The following is a 24,750-nucleotide window of genomic DNA, read 5'->3' as shown; positions in this document are numbered from 1 at the left end:
ATGAATGAATTGAAAGGCATGGTTGGGCAGGGGAGAAACAGAATGAGGCGTGGGAAAAAGAAGATCTCCGCCCCTTGGTTCGATCGAGAACTAAAAAATAAACAGGGGGAGCTACGAAGAGCCGAACGTAGCTGGCGGAAAAAATATTGCAGCATAGAATGCAGCAAATACAAAAAGATTAAGAGTGCCTACCATGCGCAAATCAAACAGGCCAAAAAGAGGTATTTTATATCAGCTATAGAAACCGCCAATTGTAAACATAAAGAGATTTTTAAAATCGTAAATGATTTTAATAAGCCCAAATGCTTAGCGCAGGATATTCCATCCTCACAGATGCTCTGTGATAATATCGCAGACTTCTTCGAGGAAAAAGTACAGGGTCTGACGAAGGATTTTGAGGTCCCAACACCAGAGCCAAGGAAAGAGGATGACATAACAAGGCAGGGGGCTACTCAGCTAGCAGCCTTTCAAACAATCAGTCTGGAGGAGACTAAACGAGCAATTCTGGCAACAAAATCAGGTTCACCTTTTGACCCGTGCCCTATTAGACTGCTGCACCTTATGGTAGAAACCGTGAACCCAGTCATAAATGATATTGTCAACACCTCATTGTCTATGGCCAACGTCCCCCCGGAGTGGAAACTGGCAGCAGTGAAACCACTGCAAAAAAAACAACTTCCCGACCCCACCACATTGTCAAATCTTCGTCCCATCTCACTACTCCTGGCACTGTGTAAAATCACAGAGTCAATGATAAATAAACAGCTTACACGCTTTCTGGAAGATAGTGAAGCATGGCATCCCAACCAAGCAGGTTTTAGGACTCAACATTCAACGGAATCGGCTCTCCTGCTGAAACTATCCGCTCAGCCCTAGACCAAGGTAAGAAGGCCGTCCTGATCTTATTAGATCTGTCGGCGGCCTTCGACACGGTCTCACATGTCATCTTAATAGACCGGCTAATAACATCTGGCATTTCAGGCATAGTTCTGGAGTGGATAAAGAACTTTTTAAGTGACAGGAGACAAGTTGTGACCCTGGGGGAATTCTGTTCAAGTGAGAAACCACTGCTGACGGGAGTACCCCAGGGTTCGCGCTTGAGTCCGACACTGTTTAATGTTTACACCGCACCCCTGATAAAGTTGATAGCGTCATTTGGCATAGATGTAATAGCCTATGCTGATGACACACAACTGATCCTGGTAATGGATAAGGATAACCAGGTATGGGAGGAAAAACTCAAACGGCCACGTTTGACTGGATGCGGAGAAATCATTTAAAATGCAACACAGGCAAAACTGAGACCATGCCTATAGGCCCTAAAAATGATTTAATTCCTAGACTCTGGTGGCCAGAAAAGGCAGAAATACCGCCTCATACTACCATCTCGGCCCGCAACCTGGGGGTATGCTTCGATGCTGACCTGTCCTTTAAACAACAAGCGTCAAAAGTAGCAGGCATGTGCTTTGGGGTGATACAGGGGTTGAGGAAGTTCTTTGACTTTTTGCCCTTTGAAGCAAGAAAAACAGTTATGGTTGCATTAGTAACATCACGCATCGACTACTGCAACAGCCTCTATGCCGGCTCCAATAAAGTAGTCACCCACACACTCCAGATGGTACAACATGCAGCAGCAAGGTTGGTTTTGAAATGGCCGAAAAGATCATCAGCCACCAAAGCCCTCAACCTGCTACACTGGCTACCTATAACAAAACGAGTTCAAAGTGTTAATAATTACCTTTCGAGCGGTCCATGACCTAGGTCCACTATACCTAAGGAAACAATTCCAGAGATACTGTCCAACTCGAGCATTGCGATCCTCAAATGCCAAACTGCTTGCCATCCCAAGGTTTAGACTCAAAACCCGAGGGGGCAAGTCCTTGGCGGTTTTGGGTGCAAAGCGTGGAATACCCTCCCCCTACATCTGAGAGCATTGGACAAGGAAACAGATTTCCGTAAACACTTAAAAACCTGGATTTTTAACCTCCCCGATACAACTGCCAGAAGCCTAGTGTGATCTTAGATCCTGTCAAGTCAAGTGGAGAGGCAACATGACATCTGGTTGACCTAATACTGGCGCCTAGATGCTCCTTGGAGCGATTGTTGCGCGATACAAATTGGCCATTACATTACATTACATTACATTCCAGTTTGGACCAAGCCATATGCAAATCAGTCTAGATTCTGCGCCCAATGGGAACAGTCCAGCCCAAACTGCCAGGATATATGTATTGAAGTGTCCTTTTATTCGGGAAGTGAACACAAAGCAGTACCCACTGAACTATGCACATAACATATTGCTCTTTGATTTGCATGGTACATGTTCTCTGCAGCAGGCATATTACCCCTCTGCACTACCTTAAATGAGTAAAACAGCCACTAGACAAAACATGCTCCCATCTCTCTCCAGCAGGTACATTGATTACCAAAGTTATCTTGGCACTTGTGTTGTTGACCGAAACCTGCTGAATATACAAAGAACTTTGCAGTGTTTTTAAAACTCATGCACTTGTGCAAAACCGGTACCCCCAAACTAAACTGGCCCCTTATCCTTCAAGTCACCCTGGGAAACGCCTGCTCCTGCCCTTTCACTGCTCCTGTCCAGTTAGTACTCCTGCTCATGTTCGATCAACACTCCTGCTTCATCAATTCCCCTGCCTGCTCCCTTCTCCTGCCCGTCACTTCTCCTGCCCTGTTCACTGCTCCTGCCCTGTTCATCACTCCTGCCCTGTTCACCGCTCTTGCCCTGTTCACCGCTCCTGCCCCGTTCACCGCTCCTGCCCCGTTCACCGCTCCTGCCCCGTTCACCGCTCATGCCCCGTTCACCGCTCCTGCCCTGTTCACCGCTCCTGCCCTGTTCACCACTCCTGCCCTGTTCACCGCTCCTGCCACGTTCACTGCTCCTGCCACATTCACTGCTCCTGTCCGTTCACTGCTCCTGCCCGGTCACTGCTCCTGCCCGGTCACTGCTCCTGCTCATGCCTAATCACTGCTTCTGCCCCGTCACCTCTCCTGCCCAGTCACGTCACCTGCCCGTCACTTCTCTTGCCCGGTCACATCTCCAGCCTGGTCACCTCTCCTCTCCTGCCCTGTCACGTCACCTGCCCATCACGTCACCTTCACGCCACTTCTTCTGCCTGGTCACTTCTCCTGCCCGGTCACTTCTCCAGCCCGGTCACTTCTCCAGCCCAGTCACTTCTCCAGCCCAGTCACTTCTACTGTCCCAGTCACTTCTCCTGTCCCGTCACTTCTCCTGTCCCGTCACTTTTCCTGCCCCGTTCACTGCTCCTGCCCCATTCACTGCTCCTGCCCCATTCACTGCTCCTGCCCCGTTCACTGCTCCTACCCGTTCACTGCTCCTTCCCCATTCACTGCTCCTGCCCCGTTCACTGTTCCTGCCCCGTTACCACTCCTGCTCATGCCTAATCACCGCTCCTGCCCCATTACTTCTACTGCTTCATCACTTCTCCTGCCCCGTCACCTCTCCTGCCACGTCACCTCTCCTGCCCCATCACCTCCCCTGCCCGTCACCTCCCCTGCCCCAGCACCTCCCCTGCCCTATCACCTCTCCTGCCCCGTCACCTCTCCTGCCCCGTCATCCCTCCTGCCCTGTAACCTCACCTGCCCCGTCACCTCTCCTGCCCCGCCACCTCTCCTGTCCAGTTACCTCTCCTGCCCAGTCACCTCTCCTTTCCTGTTGCCTCTCCTGCCCCGTCACTTTTCCTGCCTCGTCACTTTTCCTACCCCGTCACTTTTCCTGCTCCGTCACTTTTCCTGCCCCGTCACCGCTCCTGCCCGTTCACTGCTCCTGCCCGTTCCCTGCTCCTGTCCGGTCAGCACTCCTGCCTGATCACCGCTCCTGTCCCCTCACTTCTCCTGCCCTGTTCACTGCTCTTATCTGTACACTGCCCCTATCCGTTCACTGCTCCTGCCGGTTACCGCTCCTGCCTATGCCTAATCACCGCTCCTGCCGCTTCACTTCTCCTGCCCCATAACTTCTCCTGCCATTGTCACCTCTCCTTCCTGTCACCTCTCCTGTCCCGTCACTGCTCCTGACACGTCAACTCTCTTGCCCCGTCACTTCTCCTATCCGTTACTTCTCCTGCCCCGTCACCTCTCCTGCCCTAGTACCTCTCCTTTCCTGTCGCCTCTTCTGTCCGGTCACTGCTCCTGCCCAATTCACTCTTTGTACAACATTAGAATATTACACAAGGTGTCAAGTTCTCCACAGTACTCTGTCTGGGGAAAGCTCCTCTGTAATCACTCACTACGATCTCACTGGCACTTGACATGCTAAAGGCAGAGGGCATGCGCATTGTCATTCGAAAGGGGGTAATCAGTCTCAATCGGAATGACCATGGGCCTGCCCTCGGTCTGTGCGAGCTCACGGGGGTGGGGGGGGGCGGTGGCTGCTGCAGCCTCTGGAGTTCACAGAGAAGTGCGGGCAGCCCCTGGAATCTAATGAAAAAAGTTATCGTTTTTAAGTCAGACTATTCTTGTCGTCCCGGGATGCTTTTTTTAAAGTAAGAAGTAGGGGAACAGACTGAAATCATTTTTAAAAGTAGGGGCACGCCAGGGTACTAGGCTGTCTCACAGTACAGGTGGTGGATGACAGGTGTTGGCTTCCTCATGCCACACCTGCACCTGCAGGCAGACAAACATTGCCTGTGACTCTTGGCAATGGATCACTTGGCTCACGCATCAATGAAGAACACAGATAGCTGCGAGAACTGTGAGCATTGAAGGAAACATTGTTCATCGAACTTTGAATGCACCGTGCGGCCCTGGATTCCTCCTTGGGCTAAGCTTGTCTGTGGGTCGGATGAACGTCAATCTCCCTGAGGCTGTTCCAGGGCACCGTTGGGGCTGTTGCAGGGGGGCTCTGCTTCCTTCGTCCTCCAAAGGTCACATCTCCTGATCGCCGATCCTAGGGCTGCCCGCCCGAGTCACACTGCAGAGTGACGGTGCCTTTGCACCTGGCTTTCCCTGCTTTGACGAGGTGGGTGTCCGATTCGTCGCAGACCTGAAAAACCCAATGTGCCTGGCTGTGTGCTGCATATGGCGATATGCGGTGTCCCATGGCTGCCTGAGATTATCGTCTTGTGGGCCCACTTCTGCGACTGGGGTTTGACGGTCCCCTTCCTGCCCGTGGGTTTCCATGCTGGCCCCCATAGGATTTTATCTTTGATATGGAAAAAGGTGTGCTGCTGTGAACCCCTAAGGCGAAAGAGGGTCCCACTCATTCTGGCACCCATGGAATTGGTCCGACTCTCCCACTCTTCAGCATCTGACTATGACCTCAGCTAAGATGTGGCAACCCACTGAATTTAATGATATTATTAAGTGGAGGAAAAGAAGCTAACCAGGATTCCCTTAGTAATGGCAAGTTAAGAGGGAAAAGCCCAGTGCCGAATCTCCGCGCTGTGTCTTCTCCTGTCCAGTTACCTCTCCTGCCCAGTCACCTCTCCTTTCCTGTTGCCTCTCCTGTCCCGTCACTTTTCCTGCCTCGTCACTTTTCCTACCCTGTCACTTTTCCTGCCCCGTCACTTTTCCTGCCCCGTCACTTTTCCTGCCCAACACCGCTCCTGCCCGTTCATTGCTCCTGCCCGTTCACTGCTCCTGTCCGGTCAGCACTCCTGCCCGATCACCGCTCCTGTCCCCTCACTTCTCCTGCTCTGTTCACTGCTCTTATCTGTTAACTGCCCCTATCCGTTCACTGCTCCTGCCGGTTACCGCTCCTGCCTATGCCTAATCACCGCTCCTGCCCCTTCACTTCTCCTGCCCCTTCACTTCTCCTGCCCCATCACTTCTCCTGCCCCCATCACCTCTCCTTCCTGTCACCTCTCCTGTCCCGTCACTGCTCCTGAGACGTCAACTCTCCTGCCCCGTCACTTCTCCTATCCGTTACTTCTCCTGCCCCGTCACCTCTCCTGCCCTAGTACCTCTCCTTTCCTGTCGCCTCTTCTGTCCGGTCACTGCTCCTGCCCAATTCACTCTGTGTACAACATTAACAAATTGCACAAGGTGTCAAGTTCCCCACAGTACTCTGTCTGGGGAACGCTCCTCTGTAATCACTCACTACGATCTCACTGGCACTTGATATGCTAAAGGCCAAGGGCATGCGCATTGTCATTCGAAAGGGGGTAATCAGCCTCAATCGGAATGACCATGGGCCTGCCCTCGGTCTGTGCGAGCTCACGGGGGAGGAGGGGCGGCGGCTGCTGCAGCCTCTGAAGTTCACAGAGAAGTGAGAGCAGCCCCTGGAATCTAATGAAAAAAGTTATCGTTTTTAAGTCGGACTATTCTTACTGTCCCGGGATGCTTTTTTTAAAGTAAGAAGTAGGGGAACGGACTGAAATCATTTTTAGAAGTAGGGGCACGCCGTGCCCTTCCGTCCCCGCCCACTTCTACCACTGGTAGGAGGGAATCAGGGAACAATTTCAGAGAGGAAGCCTGAGAAACAGCGATCACATCTATGGAAGTCCGCAGGCACTCAAATTACTCAATCTTGATTCAGGGAGGTAGTGACAAAAAATAACAGTACATGACTGTTTCGAGGTCCTTTAACTGGAAAGAGCACACTTTAAGTCCTTTAACAAACATCCATTAGATGACAAGTCTGGTGCCAGGAGCTGTGGTAATTCCAGCTCCAATAGTGGATATTGCAGTTAAAAAACTCAGAGTTGAATCTTGGGATCGAGCAGACAGTCTGTAGTGAGGCAAGCTACCACCTATCCCTAGAAACACTTTTTTAAATTGTGGAGTACGACTTCAGGAGGGCAAGTGTGACAGGGTACTAGGCTGTCTCCCAGTACAGATGGTGGATGACAGGTGCTGGCTTCCTCATGCCACACCTGCACCTGCAGGCAGGCAAACGTTGCCTGTGACTCTTGGCAATGGATCACTTGGCTCACGCATCAATGAAGAACACAGATAGCCGCAAGAACTGTGAGAATTGAAGGAATCATTGATCATCGACACTTTGAACGCACCTTGCGGCCCTGGATTCCTCCTTGGGCTAAGCCTGATTGTGGGTCGGATGAACGTCAATCTCCCTGAGGCTGTTCCAGGGCACCGTCGGGGCTGTTGCAGGGGGGCTCTGCTTCCTTCGTCCTCCAAAGGTCACATCTCCTGATCGCGGATCCTAGGGCCGCCCGCCCTAGTCACACTGCAGAGTAACGGTGCCTTTGCACCTGGCTCTCCCTGCTTTGACGAAGTGGGTGTCTGATTCGTCGCAGACCTGAAAAACCCAATGTGCCTGGCTGTGTGCTGCATATGGCGATATGCGGTGTCCCATGGCTGCCTGAGATTATCGTCTTGTGGGCCCACTTCTGCGACTGGGGTTTGACGGTCCCCTTCCTGCCCATGGGTGCTGGTTTCCATGCTGGCCCCCATAGGATTTTATCTTTGATATGGAAAAAGGTGTGCTGCTGTGAACCCCTAAGTCGAAAGAGGGTCCCACTCATTCTGGCACCCATAGAATTGGTCCGACTCTCCCACTCTTCAGCATCTGACTATGACCTCAGCTAAGATGTGGCAACCCACTGAATTTAATGATATTATTAAGTGGAGGAAAAGAAGCTATCCAGGATTCCCTTAGTAATGGCAAGTTAAGAGGGAAAAGCCCAGTGCTAAATCTCCGTGCTGTGGGAAATATGGTATAAAGAAGGCAAACTCCCCGGCGTTGCTCAGGGGGCCCAAGTCCTTGGGATAGAGGCTCACCCCGCAGATGGCGTTAGGCTGTTAGCGGCTCCTAACGTGTCAGGATCAGGTCTTATGGGAGCCATGTTGCTTGAGAATACAGCCCAAAGTGGGTGGTACACTCCATCTAACACTAAATCTGGACACAAGACCAATAGCCAATAAGTACATTATGGGAAAGTTACAAAAGAACTTTGAAGAGAGAGTTCAAGATGGCATTAACCGTTGAGAGGTAAACATGTGGGGTCCATGCAGCCCATCCGGAGGATTCAACAAGGCAGGAAGGTCAATCACCCCAGAAGGCAGACCATCACATGGGCTCACCAGGCCCCAGCAGGGTGCATTTTGTTCATGGTGGTGCACCGTGACTGGCTCTGGGTCTGCAGGGAAGGCTACACAGTGGCAGGTGGCTCTCCGCTTCAGTGGAGAGTATTACGGTCCCCCCAGCAGCAACTTCACGATGTCTGCGGTACCAATGGAGAATGACTGACTCCTTGTCCTCCCCGGCAACTGCCTCTCCTGCTCTTGGGGTGCACCAGGATGGTAAAGGGGCCCCAGCTCCAGGAGCGAAAGTTGACTTGGTGGACTATGCTGAGTACTCCCTGTCCACAGTGCGCCACCATGCAGGGAGGCCCAAGCCGGGCATCAGGGGTCTGAGGCGATGTTGCTTACCAACCTAAACCATCTTTAAGGAAATACTCAGAAGTCTATCATGGGCTTGAGTCACAGCCTGTGGCACAATTAAGGTGAGGGCCGGCATACCACAGGCCCGTCTCGCCTGCTCTGTCTGTGATAGGACCCAAAAGATGATGAACTGTGCCTGGGCAGAGCAATCCCAGAGAATCCAACTTTTGCCTGCATTTCCTCAGCAGCTTCATAGCTACAAGGAGGGCCAAAGCTTCAGGATGTACATATAAGCACGCACGCAGCACGGGCTCGACTTTTGCCTGCATGTGACCGCATTTCCACAGCTGGGGTGGGCTACATCCCCCACCAGTCTCATAGTTACGAGGAGGGGCAAAGCTTCCTGATGTGCCTAAAAGTGTGTTGGGATTCCTGCAGCACGGGAAGCAACATTTGCCAGCATTTGCCTGCATTTGCCTGCATTTGCCTGCATTTTCACAACTGGGGTGGATTTTATCCACCCAGCAGCCTCATAGCTACGAAGTGGGGCAAAGCTTGCTGACACTCTTAAAAGCACATTGGGGGGGCGTGGCTAGAAGCCGGCAAGATGGCTGCTCACTAGAGAAGCTCCGAGGGTAGTGTAGCCCTCCACAACTATCCGAGCATTAATCCGCCAAATCTCTGAGCCCCAAGGACCTGCGCCGACAGCTGGGACAGGGCGACGACCTCCGGCACCACTCCGGTGCAAATCCGATACTGGTTGGGTGCGCTACGCAAGGACGTCCTACTGCGGCCTACCACCGAGCCGAGACCGGGGCCTCAATTACAAGGGCCTCCCGGTGCAGGAAGCGACGGCGGCCACCTGACCCCGGTGGGGAAAAGAAGGAACGAGATCTGTCAGGCCAGCGGCGGGACTAGAGGCACTGCGCGGACCCCCTAAAGCGCACCTTTGAGGCAGACTGGCCACAAATCCTGAATCCTGGCCAGAGGGTGAGCTGAAAGTGAGGGGAGGCCCGAAATCGGGAACACAGCCGGGGCCTAAAGTAGATAGAGGGCCCAACCACCTGCCACGCCGGGGAGTGGACCTGTAAATGACCGGGACCCTAGATCATCTACAAGCACCACAGGGTATCGGAATCCCCCCCCCCCTCGACGCTGGATAGTGCCACACAAGGCCTTGAGAAGCCATGGCACGTGGACAAAAAAAATTAACGCAGGATTTCTACGGAGCAAGCGTTGGTCAGATCCTCAAGGGAACCCTTCACCCACCTACCCCTCCTGAAGCCACCTTATCGAGAGGGCCGCTCGGGACCCGGTCGGGTCCGGGGGGTAAACATCGCGGTTTCCTGCGGGGGAAACATGGGGGGCACGGCCCGCGCAATCAATCCACGCAGCCCACGCTGGACAAATACGCTTATGGAAAGGAGTTTCCACCGCTCCCGGAGGGGCGCAACACCTCCGGTAAGACCAAGGAGGGCGACGGCCCCCGCAAAGTGACATTAGATGACATAATGGCGGCCCTCACAAATGTACAAACAACGGTGGGATCTATATCAACAGATGTGTCCCTGCTGCGGGCGGACTTTCAAAAAATGGCAACTAGAGTGACTGAAGTCGAAAAAACCACTAAAACCCTAGTGGCAGACACTAACAAAATGCAACGCACGTTGTCGCGACTTGAGATTGAAAATAAATTAATGGCGGAGAAACTGGATGACCAGGAAGGACGCGCTTGAAGAAACAATGTCCGCATCATTGGAATTCCGGAGAGTGAAGGCAAGCAGGCTATGGACCTCTATGTTGAGGAGCTCATACAAACCAGACTACAGCCTAAAGGTCTATCCGCTTTCTTCTCAGTGGAAAGAGCCCACAGAGTCCCGGGCGGCAAGGCAAAAATAGGAGCACCCCCAAGACCGGTGCTCTCACGCCTATTCAACTTTTGCGACAGAGACGCCATCTTGCAAACGGCGAGAATATCACCACCGGTACGGATCCAGAACTCAACAATCTCATTCTTCCCGGACTACACGGTAGCGGTATCACGACGAAGGAGAAGTTTCCTGGAAGTTAAAAAAGAACTAAGGACTCAGGAAATACCCTACTCCATGTTGTTCCCCGCAAAGGTCAGAGTGGTGGCAGAGGGCAAGACGTGGTTTTTCGAACAACCGGAGGCGGCCCATGACTGGCTAGAAGGATGGTGCCGAGCGGACGGATCACGCCGAGGTAACAAAGCGCATAGACACACGAATGTTGAAGAAGCTTCTGACAGCCAAGATACACTACAACGGGACCTGGAGGACCCACAACGAGCAGATGTGGACGCACCGAACCACGGCTGACATTTGGAACGATCAGGCAGCCACAAGAACCTACCCGCGAATAGTCATAGTGGTGGTCATATCGGCCTTGGACACTGGTCGGCAGCAGGACTTGGGAAAAACGGGAGGGTCTACACCCCTTCCCTTGAACTTCTCACCCCTCACACGCAAGTACAAGGACTCTGGGGGGGACAAAGCACTCTGCTGAGTTGGGGTGGCGGGCAGTTTTGAGTTCGTCAGGCAAGGAGGCAGTGTGGGTGGGTGGGATACGGGGAAGGGAAGTTCAGATTCAGTTTTTTATTGTTCTACTTTGTTACGGCACACATGACAGGGCACACCTTCAGTTGACCAATGCTTCCCTAGAGGCAACAATTGAAAAATGGACCATGCTCACGAACCACTACATATATGGCGACTTGCTCCACAGCTGACCTAGCACAAGGCAAAAACCCAGAAGCACAAGTGGCCCCCCTCACGTTGTTAACCTGGAATGTCCACGGGCTAGGGGACAAAATTAAGAGAGGGTTGTTGTTACGGGCCCTGAAACGCCAGGCCCCGACACTGGCTCTGCTGCAAGAAACTCACCTCACGGGCACGGCATGTAAAGCACTAGATAGATGGGGATACAAGATGGCAATACACTCAGACTTCTCCTTGGGCTCCAGGGGTACAGGTATCTTGGTTCGGAAAAACTCCTCCTTTATAGTGCTTCAGGCCAAGAGACATGACCAAGGTAGATTTGCCGCACTACAGGGGCAGTGGGAGGGCAGACTGATCAATGTTGTCTCAGTTTATGTCCCACCGGCGCTACATACGGTGGCTCTCCCGGCACTTAGTGAGTTCTTGCTGGCCCTTGCCGGAGGGAGAGTTAGTTATCGGTGGAGACTTTAACGCCACAATGGACGCTGACTTAGATAGATACCCGAATAAGCCACAGTCGACTGGGGTCTCGCGCCTCAGGAGCTATACGGGGGCGTTGGGACTGGTCGACATTTGGAGATACACCTATCGCACAACACGTCAATACACGTTCCACTCAAACCCACATAACAGTCTATCACGGATAGACTACTTTCTGACGGTGGAATCCAATCTACACAATGTTAAAGACATTACGATTAAGCCCAGAGGCATATCGGACCACTCACCGGTGGTACTGACTATTTCCTATAACCATGAAACACCGCGCAGACTATACCCCATCTACCCTGGGTACACACAAATCCCCAAAATTCGGAGCCAGCTCCGGACGGACACTAAACATTACTTTGCCGAAAATACGGGATCGGTCGATTCCCCGTCGGTGGTATGGGAAGCATACAAGACAGTCATTAGGGGACAGGCGATGGCGATCATTACGGGATATAGACGAGACAAACAAGCAGAGTTGAGAGAACTGGAACTAGAATTACACAAAGTTGAGGCAGATCACGCGAAAGACCCCACGCCCGAGAATACGCACACGCTACAGCTTAAGCAACAACGCTATAGGGAATACTTGAAAGAGGCAACGATGACTGCCCACACAGCGACCAAGCACCGGATATATGATGTGGGTGACAAGGCCGGGAAACTCCTGGCATGGCTAGATAGGCGAGAGAGAGGCAGTAGAGGCATACTACAAATACAGACGGAGGAGGGGCGATTAACGGCAGACCCCAGGGAGATAGTAACTGAGTTAGCCAAATACTTCCGGGGGGTGTATACGTCCTCCTCAGGGGCATCGGAGGCAGAGGCGGCAGCATTTCTAATGAGTATGGAAATGCCCAAATTATCCCAAGAGGCTATGCTGGAGCTAGAGACTGACCCCACAGAATATGAGATACAGGCCGCAATCGGCTCACTGCAATCCGGAAAAGCACTAGGCCCTAACGGGATCCCGATAGAATTATACAAACAACTTGCGCAAACTATCAGCCCACATCTGCTTAAAATGTAGACCGAGAGTCTGGAAAAGGGCGAACTCCCACTCGATCAACTCATCGCCACGATAGTAGCTATCCCTAAACCGGGAAAACCCCCGTCCGAACGTACCTCCTACCGCCCAATTTCACTCTTGAATGCAGAAGTAAAAATTCTGGCCAAACTGTTGGCAACTAGACTCATGGCTCATCTCCCACACTTGATTCACCCAGACCAGTCCGTCTTCATGCCCAATAGAAACACCACACTTAGCCTTAGGCGCCTTTATGGGGTACTGGCTAAAGCACCATCACTGTCAGACTCAGCGGTCCTCGTGTCACTGGATGCAAGGATGGCGTTTGATATGGTGGAGTGGAACTACCTTTTTGCGGTCCTCGCACACCTGGGGCTTGGCCCTAGGTTCTGCGCATGGATACGCCTTCTATACACAAAACCAATGGCGTGCGTAACAGCTAAAGGGCACACATCAGAGGCTGTGCCGTTGTCGAGGGGAACACGTCAGGGCTGCCCCTTGTCGCCGCTCCTTTTTGCATTAGCATTAGATCCCCTAGCGATATGGATCAGAGGTACGCCGTTTCTGAAGGACATACACTGGGAGGAGGGCTGGGAGGACCGCATCTCTCTATAGGCAGATGATGCCCTGGTGTATCTTACTGACACCGAAAACTCTCTTTCAGTGCTGCTAGAGGCATGTGATGGCTTTGGAAAGATATCTGGATATCACATTAATTGTTCAAAATCCGTCTTATACGTCCTAAAAGCCCCCGCTCCAAGACTCCCGGATAACTGCCCCTTACTGGTCACACGTGACACATTTAAATATTTAGGTATACATGTTACGGCGGACGCAGCTGACTTCTTCGCCAAAAACTTAGCACCCCCACTGGAACGTCTGAAGCGAGATGTGAAGCACTGGGAAACACTCCCCTGACACTATTAGGGAAGGCAGCATTGTTTAAAATGATGGCAATGCCTAGATTTTTGTATGTCCTTGAAAATACACCATATCTGATAGCACCAGGATATTTTAAACAAATAGCAGCACAGGTGTCCACACTACTATGGGGTAACAGACCAGCGCGAATAGCGCAAGCAAAGCTGCACCGGGGCTGGTACGATGGGGGAATAGCACTCCCTACCATCCAGATGTACTACTGGGCAGCACACCTCAAAATAATAAATCAATGGATACACGCATCACAAGCAGACCCGGCATATAGGGCAGACAGGGCCCAATTAGGCGCAGGAAATATACTAGCAATATTATATAACAAAGGGCAGGTCACAGCCCTGCTAGGCCCCACGAAACACACAGCAACGCTTTGGCACACACTCGGATGGGATGGAAGGGGAAGATTACAAAACTGACACCTCTTTGGGACACTAAAAGGCTGGGTCACTTGAGAAAGAGCAATGGATTTGACCAGTGGGACGATATTGGTATCTCAACAGTAGGAGACCTTTGGGACAAGGGGAGGGTGCTGCCATTGATCAACTCCGACAGCAATATGACCTAGGCCTGACGGAAACTTTCCGCTATGCTCAAATACGCCACGCATTAATGGCGGTGCTGCCACTAGACACTGAGGTCCCTGAGGCGTCCCCTTTAGAAGATCGCTTACTTACGGATCACATGCCCAGGAAAGCCACATCTCTTACGTATCATAATATAATCAATAATTCACCAGATCCCATGACCCAGTTAAAACTGAGATGGGTTGACAATGTGGGCGACATGGATGATACTGAATGGCAGGAGGCCCTTGCATTCCCTAGAGAAGTGGGAATACCAGCCAGGCTTCGCTTGGTACAACTAAAGATCCTACACCGCACATCCCACACTAGAACAACACTACACAAAATGGGGAGAGCACAACACCCGTTTTGCCTCAGAGGGTGCGAGGAAGAGGGATCCTTTTTCCACATGCTATGGGACTGCCCATTGATAGCGGAATACTGGCGAACAGTTCTACGAACGATATCACAAGCAATGGAGGTGTCACTCTTGCCAGAGCCGCGCAAATGCCTTTTAAATGTGTGGGAACCAAATGACTTAACTCGCCATGGGCTGGTATGGGTCACACTAGGACTCATGGTAGCTAAACGTAATATAGCACAGAAATGGGGAGCGAGGGAGGTGCCTTTGTTGGGGTCCTGGTGCGAAGATATGGACTTAAATATGCAAGCGGAAAGAACGGTGTATATAACCCGTAAGTGCCCACAGAAATGGACAAAAATATGGGCTGCATGGAATGCATACCGGTGAGATATATGTGATCCAATACTGGACTCTGATGAAGGTAGCTCAGACGATGACTCTGGGGAAGAATAGAGTGGCAGCTGTACACAACTGGCCCGAGATTAGGAGTGCTGTTTACCAACTATGTGGGGAGATGGACGCGGATAAATGTGATGAGTCTCATAACCTAATTGTGTATTATAAATGTAAACAACCTGTGATTGATGACGATGAGTTGTATAATAACAATAAAAACAGTTTTATAAAAAAAAAGCGCATTGGGACTCCTTCAGCGTGGAACACAATATTTGCCTACAAGTGCCTGCATTTTCACAGCTCGTGCGGGACTTCATCCCCCAGTAGCCTCATAGCTACAAGGAGGGCCAAAGCTTCAGTACACGCTTAAAAGCACACTAGGACTCCCTTGGTACGCACCCGGTGAAGTCTGGGCCAAGAGCTGGCCCGTCTGCATCCTACTGAGGCTTGGTTCGACCTACCCTCTTGGTTCTTCAAGGAGATTTCCCTCTCCTGAGCCATGAGTTAACTGTTGTTCACCTGTTTATACTTCCTCCATCTCACCAGCTTTCTATCTTTATGTTTGTATCTTGCCTATTGAGCCTAGGTTTTTCTCTTCAATATTGGGGAATAGGAAGATTGTGAATCCTAAACCCACCTTGAACCCAAGCAGCACTACTATTGACAATGTTCTAACAAGAGCAGAGTGGTTACTCACCAAGGAAATTGATTTGGCTGGGGGATGTCTCTCTCTGGATCTTCTTGGTCCATCTAACCTCCCCCACATATTGATCTTAATTCAACCCTTGCTGTACTGGGGGAGCCCACGGTTCACCACCTCCTGGTGTGCGCTTTTCTTCAGCTCAGCCGTTGTCCCACCATTGTAGCCCAGCAGTCAAAAGTAAGAGAAAGCTGAAGCATGTCATCCCCAGCCTGTAGGAACCCGGATTTAATGTTACCCCTGGTCCTGGCATATCTCTCGACAATAGACTTCTAGGCTCCCAGGACGATTCAGTTTGGGTCCTTTGTTTTCACAACTTGCTGCTATCCTTAATAAATGCCCTGTGCCACTAATCGAAAAGCTTGGCAATATAGAACCAGAGATAACAAAGATCTCTCGCTTCTGTCAAATGCACCCCAAGCGTCCATCCTCCAAGGTATGGTGCACTGTTGCAGGGCCTGGGGGGGGCTGCAGGTGGTTCTTCTGGTGGAAGAGCCTCCCTTCCTGTGGCTGTGACAGATGTAGATGGGCCAGATATTGTAGCCCCACAGGAAGGGGTAGATGGTGCTGGGGAAGCCCTGCACATATGGGTGTAAATGATCTGCAGCACCCCAGTCAGGGCGCTCATATTGGAGTTGTGAGTTTTCATCTCATATTTGAGCTCCCTCTGAAACTGCTTCATCTCCCGGAGATCAGTGAGTACCTGGCCCATCATGCCGTGGGACTGATAATAGGCTCCCAAGACTTGTTCAATGGTGGTCTGTATGTGAGTGACCTCAGTAGCTTCACTATGCTGACCCACATTATCCCTCCCACGACTCCTTACCCCACTACCCTGTGCCCTTGGTCCTGGGTGCCCCATCTGACTGCTTTCTGGATGAGCTGGAGTTGATGGTGGTGTGGTCTCAACGTTACCCAGAACTGGGGGGGCACATAATCGGTGTCACAGTGGTAGGAACACAGGAAGTGTAGTCTTCAGTTAGCTGAGGTGTTACAGCTGGGGTGGGAGCTGGGCCGGACTGAGAACCGAAACTGGCCCTGGCAAACAGCTCAGCCAGCCCCAGGGAAGCGGGGTGGGGGGTGTTAGTGGAAAGCACCATTCTGATCTCAGCGCTGCCGCTTTTAGTGCCGGGCTGATATTGCCTGCTCCCGGTAACATAAATGGTCCCCCAGGGGTTCAAAACCGGCCGCACCCTGGCGGCCCACCGGGGAAATGCCCGGTGCCCACTACAGCCAGTCCGGCCCTAGGTGGGAGGTGTCAGTGTGGGAGCAGTGAGTCTCACTGGGGCCATCTGCCAATACTGACCTGATGGACCAGGCTTCTCATCGGCTCGGCATCCAGATTACCAGGAGTGTTTTCCTTACTGATAGATTGATCCTGTACTAGATTGGAGGTCTCGTAAGTGGCAGATTCCTGGCAACGTGCTCTCCCAGTTGGACCTTATGAGAAATTGAAAACATTTGTAGTAGAAAAAGTGTGTATTGTATATTCAAATTATTTGAGACAAGCAATGTAGATATCTGAAAGAAAAAATAGGTAGAGGTTATTTGGATGATAGCTTTCAGTGGTATTGCACCTATTACCCAAACTTTTATTTATTACCCCAATCCACCACTCAAATTACTTTCATATTTTTACTATACTAATTCACCACTAATCCGTTATGGATCCCTAAGTAGCGTGCTACTCGCCCAAAAAGCGCTTCAACGCCTTGTCAGGGGTAGTAAGTGCTACATAGATGCAATTACAATACAATTTACTACAATACAATATAATACAATGTCACACAGAACTACTTCAAATAAGCTGGTAATAGGATGTCCTGAAATGTTCATGAAGTGAGTAGGATATTAGTCATCGTGTGAACAGAGCAGAGTCAATTTTTGCAAGTAGCACTTTTATTAAGCATAGTAATTTAAATACCTTACTATTTGTGTGTCAACACAGTTTGATTTATGAAACTCATCACATCAATTCAATTGGTTAAGACGAACAGGACAGCATTCAGAAAACAACACAAACCATTTTCAGAAGAGAGCATTGAATAGGGATTGATCAGTACATGACACTTTACCATATGTTGAAATCAGTTAGACAATAGAGAATGAACAATATGATATAGCAACATTCTTTTGACAAAACAGAAACTGGGCATCATGGTAGTTGTAGTCATTTCAAAAACTACTTCCCAACACTTGCAAAATGGTTAGTGGAATATACCAGTGAAAAATATGCAGTGGAAATGGGACAGACACAATATACATACATATATGTAATGGATGATTTGATGTTGCAGCACTTACAGGCCCTATGCCATCATGTGACATGTAATAGAGCTTGACACCTGTAATCTTAGATTCAACACAATACATTTTCAAAACCAATTTAAATGATCTGAAATAGACAGTTTGAGGTTTCTAAGTTATGAAATTATGTGCAGAACACATTAGCAACAAATAACTTCAAAGGAAACAGGACACTGAGGTTTAGTGAGAGTTTGTAAAGTGTAACTTACCAGACTCCACTCCACCAGGTATTCCTGTCAAGCCATTAGGTTGTAGAATCTGCACAACCTTCTCCTTCAAGGGCATGAGTTGCAAGGGGGGAGGGGTGCCCGAGAGAACCACTACCAGCCCCCTGGGCCTCCAGGTGACGCTTGGAGGCCAGGGAATGCACCCTACCCCGCAGGTTGTTCCTCTTCTTCCTAATTTCCTCCTGTGTGCGCAAGTTGTTAGCTACAGCATTCACTCTGTTGACTATTCTGGCCCAAATGTGCCTTTTTTGAGAGAGGGGTGTATTGTGAACTTGGGCTCCAAACAATTGTGGCTCTACTCTTATGATTTCATCCACCATGACTTTCAGTTCTCACCGATTAAAACAGGAATTTTTGGGGCCTGGCATTGTGCAAATAAATTTGGGTCAATAAAACATAACACAAGGTAGCAAATGAAAGAAGATAAAGGGCCAAAACACAGGGAAAAGCAACCAAATAACCTCACTTAACTCTCAAACTCTGGTAGAAAATGTTGTGGTGCAGTGGAATGGCAAAGGATTATGGTCTTAAATGGAGTGTGTTTTATAGTGTAGTATGCAGGTGTTTCCATTTGGCCAATGGACATCAGGTGTGTCCTACTAGCATCTATCCAATGGCCACAGTGATGGTGCACTGTTGAGCGCGTACCGTGACAGTCTCCTCCGTCAGGGAACCGCTGCTAGGAGACCACCAGCACAATTGTGAAATCTAAATAGGCTTGGTGGTAATACGCCACTCTGACGGCAACAAAGGGCTATTCGCCAGCATTAGAGTCCCCTGCGTCGGCAATGGTGTGCTGCGACCGCGGCGGGAAACACTCTGGTGATGAGGATGACGAGTCAGACTGAATAAATCTAAATACGTCCGGCGAAAGACCGTCGACTGATGTACCAAAAAACTAAATAATCTATGGAGCTATTCTTACCAATAGCCCCCAATACCATAATCAGTCAGTTGGTAGTGAAGAAAGTTCAATTGCTTATTATACAAAGCACTTCGAAGTGGAGCCTCTCTCAACCTCACCCCTTGAGGCTCACAGAGAAGACTGCCACACATAATCAGGAGGCAACATATATACTGTTACAGTCTCAAGTCGTTACCCTAGAAAGGAAAAATACAAGTTGGTACAGGTGGTTCATAGGAAAGACCATATATGGCACACAAAGCAGATTCAGAATAGCTCTTTTCATTATAGCAAGGTCAAAGAAGTTGACCCCCTTCTGCCTAACGCTCGGGAGGGCTCGCATGGCACCTCCAGGAATGTGCTTATCAGGCTTGCACCCACTTGCAACCTTGAAGAGCCTAGCGCAGAGAAGAAGCAACCCATCTTCAGCTGCCTCTCCATAACTCAAAGCCAGAGATTTTGCTTACTAGACAGAGAGTCACGTGTTCCTGGTGTTAAAGCCGAGCTAAGGCCACAAAATGGAGTCGACTCTTCCACTTGACTAACTAGCATAGAATACCCGTGACTAATGTATATTTTCCCATACGAAACTAACCTAATCAATATACTTCTACTAACTGTATAGATACATCATGCTAACAAATATATGTATATGCCTACAGGCCTATGATGAGGGGGTAAACTCGGACATTTATCCTTCATGACTTGGCGGAGTATTTGGCACCTTCGCTGCGGCGGGACAGGCGTAAGGTCGTTAAGATCTAAATCAGGCCCTAAGAATAATGTTCTCTAGAGAATCATAATTAGTATTCATACTGGTGCTTATACAGGGCCAATCTGGCTATGAGGCAATGGAGAGCTGATGCGTGGAGTGATGTAATTCTAGAACATGGGTACTAGTGTTTTAAGTGAAACGAAAATATGGGAATGTATTCCGGGGCTCTATAAAGGGTGTGACCGAAGAAGCATATCTTACAAGAGATACAAGAGGCTTGGGCCCTCTAAATAAAGTCACAGCTTTAAACTTGTGAAATAGCATCCAGTGCTTGGCAAATTCATAAATATAGTCTCACTGGACAAAGAATAACCACAATCAACAGTCAACAAGATGTATTTAACAGTTTGTTTGCCACAATTTTCCTACGATATGAGCAATAAAAACTAGACAAGGTAAATGACTACTTGTTATCTCTACCTTGGAGAGTCAGGTGTATGAAGGGAATGACTTGGTTAGCCAGTTGGTGTGGTACCAAAATATCATTGTCAGAAAATTGAGTGACAAAAATATTGTGTTTTGAATATACTTTAAAAAATAGTACCCCAGTGAAGTAAAAAAAAAACAATCTACAAAATGGGGTGGTTTTTATTTATTACAATATCTTGAACACAGTATTAATGTCAGAAGATATGTTTCTATAAAATATACTTCTATATAAGCTATTCAACTGGAACAAAGCAGCATCTTAGGCTCTTAGACAGCAATGGTAAATGAAAGAATCTACTATGGCACTCTACCTGTTTTGGTGAAGTTGCTTTAGAATTCCGATGCGCAACAGGGAGGCAGGAACTATTTTTTTTCTTCAGGCTCCAAAGGAGAAAGGTTGAGGGCAATAGAGGACCCTGGCTAAATGTCCATTTTCTACTTTGAAGGGTTCAGCTGTTAAGCTGTCCAAAACCTTTACAAAATGTCCGTTATATGGTGTGCTCATTCACCAAGGCCTTCATCCTAATGCTAATGCTATCACTTTATTGCCTAAGTAAACTGTTTCGTAAAATGCCAATTATTACTATTGTTCACGATTATGGTTTCATTTCCTTCAGTAAAGTCTCCACCAAGTCAGAGCTCTTCAACCTATGAGGGCACCACTCCTGCTATTTCCTTACCTCAATAAATCTTGATGTGAAAGAAACCTCTTCTCAGTCCAATGGCTAAGATATGGAACTCACTCCTATCTATAACTCCAGGAGCACTAAAATGCTTGCTCTTCCAATGTATATAACTTATAGATTATATCAAGAACTAAAGAAAACTAGGTATCTTCTTGCACAAATGTGTTTATTTTTTGACTATTGATCTCCACCGCATGCTTCGGCAAAGGGACGCCACATATTTAGAATAATATAATTAGAAATAAATAGTTCAATTAGTAATGTGATTAAATTGATTTAAAAAATATATATATTCTATTTATATATATATGTATACTCTTTTGAAAAATATAAACACTATAATTAAACAATTATTAAAATTACATTACATTGAAAACATTAACAATAACTTAAAAGTTAAAATTAACAAACATATATATATATATATATCGTTCGAAATATAAATCCCATAGGATATTTTATATTTCGGCAGACAGGATATCCATCTCCGTGTGACGGAGTAACCCACCTGCCGAAATCTAAATCAGGCCCTAAGGGCCATATGCGGCTGGATGTAGGGCTGGTAGGAGCTGATTAATTTTTAAACTTTGGGATACATACAACCAGTCAAGGGACAGTACATCTATGTGCAGCGATGTGAAAGGAAGCGCCACTACATGCAAGTGAGATGCAGCTCGTTCCCATTGAAGGGATGTAACACTCAAACAAAAAGATGTGGCAAATATTTATTAAGGGGCCAATGAACATTAATGGCCAAAGAAACTTTTTATAGCACTTGCATGAATGGCGCATGTACCAAAAATGCAGAAGAAATCATGTAGTCCTTTCTCTCTGGCCACACAAATATCCACCAATAGAAATGCGGCAAGATCTTTTTAAACAGAGCAATTCGCAGACAGGCGTGTCATTCGCATTTGAAAAAGGCGAAGATGCCGAAACGTGTAATGCTGGTTTAAATAAATCGGAATCCTGCAATCATGCAGTGTGCTTCATTATGTTTCCAGTGGGAGTGGTTCGTCATAGGAGATATATACATATATCTATATACACTATACATATGCCCTTGGTGTGCCTGCTGGTGAAATACGCTAAGATCGACCGTGACTAGAACATGGAGGAAATTTCAAGGATTAATAATGAGTTGAGTAAACCAGAACATTTGAGTAGTAAGGAATATATTGACAAAAGTATGAAAGAGATGAATGACCGCCTAAGGAAACAGGAAGAAGTGATCAAAACCAGGAAGGAGTTTAAGTTTGCCCGCGACAAGCAGGACTATGAGCTGGGGCAAATCTTTACATTTGCATGCAAATATGACAACTTGCGGAAACAGAAGGGCATTAATAAAACAGCAACAAATCTTAGGAAACCTGATTTAGCAACCAGCGACTCCAATATATCCACATCAGAGGCCAGTCTAGTCCCAAGTGAGGAAGAGTCAGATGACAGTAACCCTGGTGCAAAGCAAGGGGCTTTGGGGCAGCTGACACTGGCAGAGGAACTGGATTATATCAAGATGGAGCGCAAGCAATCGCTACGCCAACGCACTCCAAACGCCCCAATAAACAAAGGCGAAATGCAAGGAGGCGTGCACAACGGAAATGTTTCAGAAACAAGGAGAAGGCAGCAACAAAATCGGTATTGGAAAAAGAACAAATAATAGACGATAACACCATTGTCAACCTTACTAACGTTGATCTGGATCAGGCTGAGAAACAATTGCTATCATTAGGCCTGTCCTTCTGTCCCGAGAGTAATTTCGGATACTGCAACACTCTCATTGATGTCTTCAAGTTTATCAGGAAGATTAAGCCAAGAAAATACTTTACTATTAAGAACAATTTAGAGAAAAAGAAGAGCTCAGAGAGCAAGATCAATACTACTCAACCAGGACTACAAGTCAAGGATATGTCTCTGGTTCGTACTCTACATGATTTTAATAATGAAGACATCCAAATTAGCAACCGACAAGAGGTAGCAGTGGCAGAGGGAATCAACATATCCAAATCAGGACAAAGCCCCTTCATGCCAGTCTCCACATTTGTCCCTAATATGCCGTGTGATGGCATTGATATTTATCACGAACGTGTCATTGAGGATTTGAAAAAATTGCAACATAAAACCAAAGTGCAACAAACGCCACCAAACTAGCAAATAAAGCAATATTCGATAGTGATGAATAAACTAAAGAAAAACAACACCATTGTGATTAACAAATCGGATAAAGGTGGGAACGCTGTTCTCTGGGATAAAAAAGAATACATCGCAGAGACATATCGCCACCTCAATGACGAGGCTTGCTATAAGAAAATGAATATGGCATTGGTGAAAACAAATTAAAAAAACTATAAGAACAAACTGAACGAATGAAGAAGGGAAGGGCTCATTTCTAGAGACGAATTTATGTTTCTCAACAAAGATTTTCCTACCCTGCCCAATATTTATTTCATACCAAAGGTACATAAAAAGGGAACACCGGTCCCGGGGAGACCTACTGTCTCATCTATCAATAGTACTTTTGAGACCACATCTAAATATATTGATTTTTATCTCCAAGAATTTGTTACGAGTTTACCGGCATACATTAAGGACACTACAGATTTTCTGTACCAATTGAGTAACTGTGAGTGGTCTAACAAATATCTTTTTTTAACAATGGATATATCTGCCTTATATATGAGTATTGCCTATCCTAATGGAATGAGAGCTGTGGTGTTCTATTTGGGAAAGAGACCTATTGAAATGTACCGTCATAGTCAAATGCTGATTAGAATGATTCATTGGTGTCTCCACAACAATGTTTTTTATGTTTGATAATGCGGTCTTTCAACAATTACGAGGAGTGGCTATGGGGGAATGCTTCTCCCCCAGCTACGCGGGGCTCCACGTTGGCTGGTGGGAGGAGCATGTCCTCAAGGTACAGCATGCCACTATATGGTCTAAGCATATTGTTAAATACTGGCAATACATAGATGATGTTTTCATTGTGTGGCGAGGAACAGAAGAGCAGGCCAAGAGATTTGTTGATAACATTAATGACAATGTGTTAAACCTATACTTTACTGCCAATATTGATTGCATTTCCACAAATTTTCTTGACATCCAAGTACAAATAATAGATGGTAAGATCGTAACCTGCTTGTACAGAAAGCCAACATCAGATAACTCTGTGTTACATGCAGGGAGTTTTCATCCCCAACACACCATAGCTAGTATACCGTATGGTGAGTTTATTCACATACATAGAGCATGTAGCACTTTAGAAGCCAGACAGTACCACCAATTGGAGGCTAAGAAGAGATTGGAAGCCAGAGGATATACATCAGGCAGGCTAGACATGGCCATTAGGAAGGCAAATGCCCTCAACCGTACAGCTCTTCTAGAGCCCAATAGAAACATCCAACAAGGAGGTGGCTGTCCATGTGATAACGAGGCTGGTTAAAATGCAGAAATGTGGCTAGTTACAGTTTACAGCAGACAGGCTAAACACATTAAAAACATTATCAAGAAAGAATGGCCTATTGTCCTCACAGATCTAACTCTAAGGCTAAGGGAGGTTGTTCCCACCACTCCAACTGTGACATTTAGACGTGCATACTCCATGCGCAATGAGCTAGTGAGAAATAGCCCGGAAACCAATGTAACAGGAAATTGGCTGTCACCCCGTAAGGGATTTTTTAGGTGCATCTCATGCCGAGTTTGTAAATTTGGCATAAATACAGCCACTTAATTGACACCTTGTTCAGATGTACCTATTGCTCTGAAGGCCCACTACACTTGTAGAACAGAATTTGCTGTTTACATCCTCAAATGCAGCTGTAATCTTTGCTACGTAGGCAGCACAAAACTACAAGTGTACGTGCGGATCCTTCAACATCTCA

At 48.0% G+C, this 24,750-nt stretch overlaps 2 pseudogenes; both read left to right on the top strand.

The window, feature by feature from the left end:
• Positions 1–4,669: 4,669 nt before the first annotated feature.
• Positions 4,670–4,821, top strand: LOC144793547 (5.8S ribosomal RNA; annotated as a pseudogene).
• Positions 4,822–6,885: 2,064 nt separating this feature from the next.
• On the top strand, positions 6,886–7,038 carry LOC144793546 (5.8S ribosomal RNA; annotated as a pseudogene).
• The last annotated feature ends 17,712 nt before the right edge of the window (positions 7,039–24,750 follow it).

Source organism: Lissotriton helveticus, chromosome 11 (genome assembly GCF_964261635.1).
Source record: "Lissotriton helveticus chromosome 11, aLisHel1.1, whole genome shotgun sequence".
NCBI lineage: Eukaryota > Metazoa > Chordata > Amphibia > Caudata > Salamandridae > Lissotriton > Lissotriton helveticus.
The sequence above is the reverse complement of the archived record's forward strand: the minus strand, read 5'-3'. Positions and strand labels throughout refer to the sequence as shown.